We start from the raw sequence: 6000 nt of genomic DNA, 5'->3' as shown, positions 1-6000 counted from the left end.
AACCTTTTTTTATGCAAGAAATAGTTTTTATATTTGGATTAGGCATTGTAAAAAAAATATAGCATATAATTTTTTTCAACGATTTAAATTTATTTTTAAGTTTTTAACGAGAAAAAATATATATAGATTGAAATTAAATATGGTCTATTGAAAAAATTTATACAATATTTAAGCTAAATCCATAGTTTTCTTTTCATGAGTCTCTCCTTCGCCTCCTTTGTGAGCGTCGGGATAGCTTTTTCTTCTCCTCCCCTTTTCCTTTGTACGTACTTTATTTTTTTTTCATCCACCACCACCACCTTGTTGTCGTGCGAGTGCAAGTGGGCTTTCTCGTGATCTATTTTAGGGTGACAATTTTATTGGATTGTTATTCAAGAATCATTGGACTGAACTATTTTATTGTTAATTTTTAGTTATTTGTTTGTTTTATCTTTTAACACTGTATTTGTTTTTTTGGATATTGTTGTTGAGGCATTTGCCCCTCTTGTATTTTGCTTCATTATAAGCTTCTTTAATATTAAGGGTCTGTTTGGATGTGGATTTAACACTCAAAAAATTCGGTTGAAAAAAAAAATTACTTATTTGGTAAAAAAAAAAATTGAAAGCATTTTTAAGGGATAAAAAAAATAAAAAACAAAAAAAATGGCAAAAACATAATTTTGATAAAAGCTTAAAAATGAAGCTTTTACCAAAAAAAAGAAAAGAAAAATTGACTTTAAAATATATATTTTTCAAACACAATCCCAAAAATATTATAAAAACATAAAAATGAAAAAAAAAAAAAAAAAAAAAAAAAAAAGGTGGCATGTGTACGATCAATGTCAATTTGTCACCCTCTTTTCCTAGCTCAAATTACACTCGGCCGGGCTTGAGTTGTTTTTTAAAAATATTTTTGTTATATCACAAATATAGCCTTAGACATTTTTATTTATTCCCAACATAACACACTTAGAGCTCAGCCAAAAAAAAAAAAAAACCTTTATGGGTAGTTATACTTTGTTAATGCACAAACACATTCCGAACACGATATTTTCATATTAAAATACAAGGTCAGTTGGGGAATTTTAATCAGAGCATATACCCATTTGCCAGTTAAAGCAACCTAAGTGAGACCTCACCTTTAATAATGAAATATGTTCCTAATAATTGATTAATTTTATAATATCAAATTACAAGCATCTGATTCTTTGTCCATGTACAAATTATATTTGTGATAATTTAGCACGAGGAAGGGCGTGGTGGGAGACACTTTTGCATCCATATATATGATTATAAATGAGTATTGTGATAATTATACATTAGGTAGGAGAAGATGTCATAATTATGTTGAAAGAATACATTTTTTTAAATAATAATAATAATAATAATTGAGTTTGAAGAACTTCCTTTAATAAAGTTGATTAAAATGTTACTTGATCATTTGAGTTGTTTAAGCCAATTTGCTAATAATAATAATAATAATAATAATAATTGAGTTTGAAGAACTTCCTTCAATAAAGTTTATTAAAATGTTACTTGATCGTTGAGCTGTTTAAGCCAATTTGCTAATACTTATTTTTTGGCAAGTTTACCAAAAATGTATTTTCTAAACATTTTAATTATATATATATATATATATATATATATATATATATATTAATTATAAAATTAGCATCATCTTGAATTTTTAGTTCTCTAGTATAATCAGCAAAATTTTCTTGGAATATCTTCTAAATTTAGGAAATTAGAAAGTAATACAATTTTTTTGTTGATTACTTTTTTATTGCTTTAACCACTGAAGGTATCTCCTCTAAGTGTAATCCTATAGTGTTCTTTAATAATTGTTTACTATAATGGAAAGAGATTGAGCCCATCCATCAATTATTTTTACTTGATATTTAAAATAAATATTTGTAAGATTAAGACAATTTTGAGCAACTAGTTGTTTATCTATGAATGTGTGACAGTTTTATAAATTAGTTTTGAAGAAATCTTTTTATGGATGTTGACATTGCCCACACACATGCTTTAATATGGTAATTAAAAGAATAAGCAATGACATTAGTACCAAAGCACTAATAATTAGGTTAGGTTGATGTCCCCATTAAGGCCATAAAAACCCTGCAAAGTCAAAAAGTAAGAGGTTGTTGTTCCCAGTTAAGCAGGCAATTTACTTCAACTTTGAGAAATAACCCTAGAAGACAATCATTTTTGCCCTTGCAATCCAAGCAATTAGCAGTCACTTTAATAGAGTTTCAGTGTTTGGTCACTGTCTTGGTGTACAAGAGAGCAAGCTTTAGGCCCCTATGAAAAGGATGTCCACTGCATCTTTTGCCTACAACAAAGGTAAAAAGAAGAAGATTATAGGGAGGATTAATGTGATGATCACCCTCTAGTTAGAAAAAAAGAGAGCCCTAGTAGCTAACACCACACCTTCAGCCACCTTTTTTTCATCACTTTTTGTGTTATTGTGAGCTGCACAAGTCATATTCAACACCCAACAAGCAGACAATGTTGTTTATGCATTGTAGATGGACACACATTCTTATTCATATTGAGTTTCTTAATTGTATCTAGCCCATCATTGACTTTATACTAATGCTACGTGGAACATTTTTATCTTACAATTATTTTGCAATGTGTTGAACGTGTTAGTTGATCAACCAACTCTAAGATCAGTCGTTGTTAAAAATAAGAAAAGTTGATTAAGGCTATTATGTTAGTATTATGGGGGTAAATGTGTGGTATATAGCATTATTCTTTACTTTATTCTTAGGTATTAGCATGCTTTAATTCATCTCCAATTGAAAATGGATTACTCTAGAAACTACTAATTAAGTGTTGTTAGAATATTAATTAAAAATTGAATTTATCATTTATTTTCAGTTTAAACTTTTAGATTAAATACAAGATTGGTCCATGTGTTCTTGGTGTGTATAAAATCAGTTATTGTGTTTTCAAAAGTAATAAAATATTTATTATGCATTTTGACGGTAGAGAATCAATCATTCTGTATACTTCGAGTAATGCTACGAGTCCCACTCGTATCACTCTTATATCCTTCCTAAGATGATATTGCTTTTAAAATCACCATTTAGCTTCTGATCGATCACAAGTGAATTTTGATCAAATGATGATTTTAAAAGTCATATCATTTTTTAAGTGACATAAGAGGGGCTTGTAAAATTATTCGTATACTTTTATTTAATGGGACGTTTGCCTCATGTAAAAAAATAAAAAATAAAAAAAAAAGCCTGTCAGTCCAATCACATTGCACCACATGTGAAGATGTCAAGATGGTACATGTGTCGTAACCTCATCGGACCATTTTTTTTTTTACATGTGGCAAATGGCCCACTAGCGAAAAACCGGAAAATAGATGAAATGATTAATTTTAAACATTAGAAAGTACAATAATTAATTTTATGACTTTTGGAAACCCAATGACGGATTTGATACACAAAAAGCACATGAACCACTTTTGTATTAATTATAATTTTTTTGAATAAGTATTGATTTAACATTGTATTGTAACAAATGTTTTAAATTTAAATATCGTCGTCATTCACCTTTTATTTCAATTAAATTTTATTTGTTGGGCTTTATTTATTAAGATGAAGTTTAAGTCCACACGTAAAAAAATAATGCTAATTAATTTTTTAAAATTTAAAATAATTTATAATTTCACGAATGACATGAGTTATTTATTATTATTATTATTATTATTATTTTGACATGAGTTATTTATTGTGTAGCCTAAAATAGAGTCGTCAACCTTAGTGATGTAAGGATGAGAGAATAAATTACATTACATTTCTTTGTTACTATCGTCATGCATGAGCAAACTCGCTTCGTGCCGATCGATAAAAGTTATTATAAAAACATTCCCTCCTCTTCTTCTTTTTTTTTTTTTTTTTTTTTTTTTCGTTTTTATTTTTGTTCTGAGCAAAGCATTCATTGGGAAACTTTGTAATTTAAGTCAAGTCTTGGGGAGAGGATGATGTTTTCTTTCTATTATCATCACATGGCTCAAACCGCATGATTGCCATGTGGCATTTTTAACGCTCATTGTTATTTCTTGCGCTGGTGCATGCAATTAAATGGCCAACATTTTGTGTACCAGCAATCAGAACAAGAGTTATAGGTTCAGTCCTATAACCAAAAGTTTTGTGTCGGCACCTCTCTCTTCTTTAATTTTTTTATTAAATTTTGATAGTGTATTTTGCGCTGCAGATTATTTTCGATGGTTGATGTAGTTTTCATATGAATAGTATCTTCTCCGGTCCATTTTTGACTGAAAAATATTTGGTTAATGGTCAGATCTCTTTAAATATGACATTTTTTCTATTAATAAAAAAAATAATAAAATGTTATATATTTTTTAAAAAAAAAATTATAAAAAATTTCACCCCCAAGTGCCAGATCTTAAAAAAAAATAAAATAAAAAATTGTTTAGCCCTTGGGGGTGGCCTTTTTTTAAGTTTGGGCTTAGAGGGTGGCCAGACCACCCCCAAGTGTCATGGGGTGGTCCGGCCACCCCTTATGGTTAAGACCAGCCACTCCTTATTTTTTTTTATTAATTTATTAATTATTTTTTTAATCTGAAATATTAATTTTTTTATTATTTTTAATTGTAGTGGGACATGTATTATATTTGTGGTTGTATGATTTCTAAGAAGTAATCCTAGTTATGAACTGAATATTCTCCGGTTCATAATGAGAGGATCCTATTCCGTTTTCACATGGGTTTAGATAAATGTGCTTTAATTTATGTCTATTTTGCTTATATAACCGCTTTGTCCGGTCCTTTAAGATGATCAATTCACTTGTTTGACTTATTTCTTATGCTTTGTAATTATTTATGCACTATTTTAGTTTGTTTTAGGTCTGTTGTTAGGGATCTCACTCCTCTTTGGTTCTATGGTCGTCCATTCTCTCTATTCCTTTTGGATCAAGAGTGAGAATAATCTTCTATTGTTAACTATTTTCCTTAGTCAATTAAAAAGAAAAAAGGGGGGGGGGGGGGGCGGAAGGAGGAAATAAGGGTTATTTCATGTCTCTTGTTATTAGGTAGGGGATTGTGAATTTGTGAGAGAGGAGGAGGCTCTTGTTTGAGCATGAGAGCTATAAATTCGTAATTCGTAATTTTTTATTTTATTAATGATATAAATTTGTAATTTCGAAAATAACTTAAGTATAATGCTCTACAAAAACTTAAGTGGAGCATTATACTTAAGTTATTATTAGAAAATAACTTATAACTTAAGTATAATGCTTTACAAAAATGATATCAGAGATACAATGAAGAACTTTCTCAACAAGACTATTATCCATGCCAAAAGATAATAGAATAAATTTTATTTATGAAGTATGCCCACTTCTGAAGCATTAACATATAGCATTATCTGGAAACCCAAAAAGTCAAGCTGTAATAGCTCCAATGGTCCATGGTATTGCATTTAAGGTGCAATGGGTGTATATATATATATATATATGGTATTCCAAGGTGGTCTGTAATTGTGAAACAGCACCAAATTCTATTAACAGCTGACTCATATTTGCATTATTATATATATATATATATATATATATATATATATATATATATATATATATACATCCCATGATCACAATTAGTAGGTTTTAATATAGTAAGTCCAAACAGTCCCTTGTTTTGTCAACCACTTTTACCTTAATCCCAATGAACCCTAGCACTTTGCAGAGAGGATGCATCTCATCTCCCCAAATCTCTCCCTCTCTCTCTTAAACCTCAAGCTGAGCATGAATGGGTTGCACATGATTGGTGCCTTAATTTACTCTATTAATTGGAAGTTGACATAGATTAAATAAGTTCTAAATAATTATTTGGTAGTCAAATAAATTATACAGACTTCCAATTATAAGTTTCTTCATTGACACTTTGACAAAAAGTTTCTTCCTTCTTGCGTTCTTGCCGACACCTAATAAATCAGCGTTCATATCTCGTTCAACGAATTTTAATTAAATAATACTTTTTATTTT

This window comes from Corylus avellana, chromosome 2, assembly GCF_965113065.1.
Source record: "Corylus avellana chromosome 2, dhCorAvel1.hap1.2, whole genome shotgun sequence".
In the NCBI taxonomy this organism is placed as follows: Eukaryota; Viridiplantae; Streptophyta; class Magnoliopsida; order Fagales; family Betulaceae; genus Corylus; species Corylus avellana.
This window is presented reverse-complemented; position numbering follows the sequence as displayed.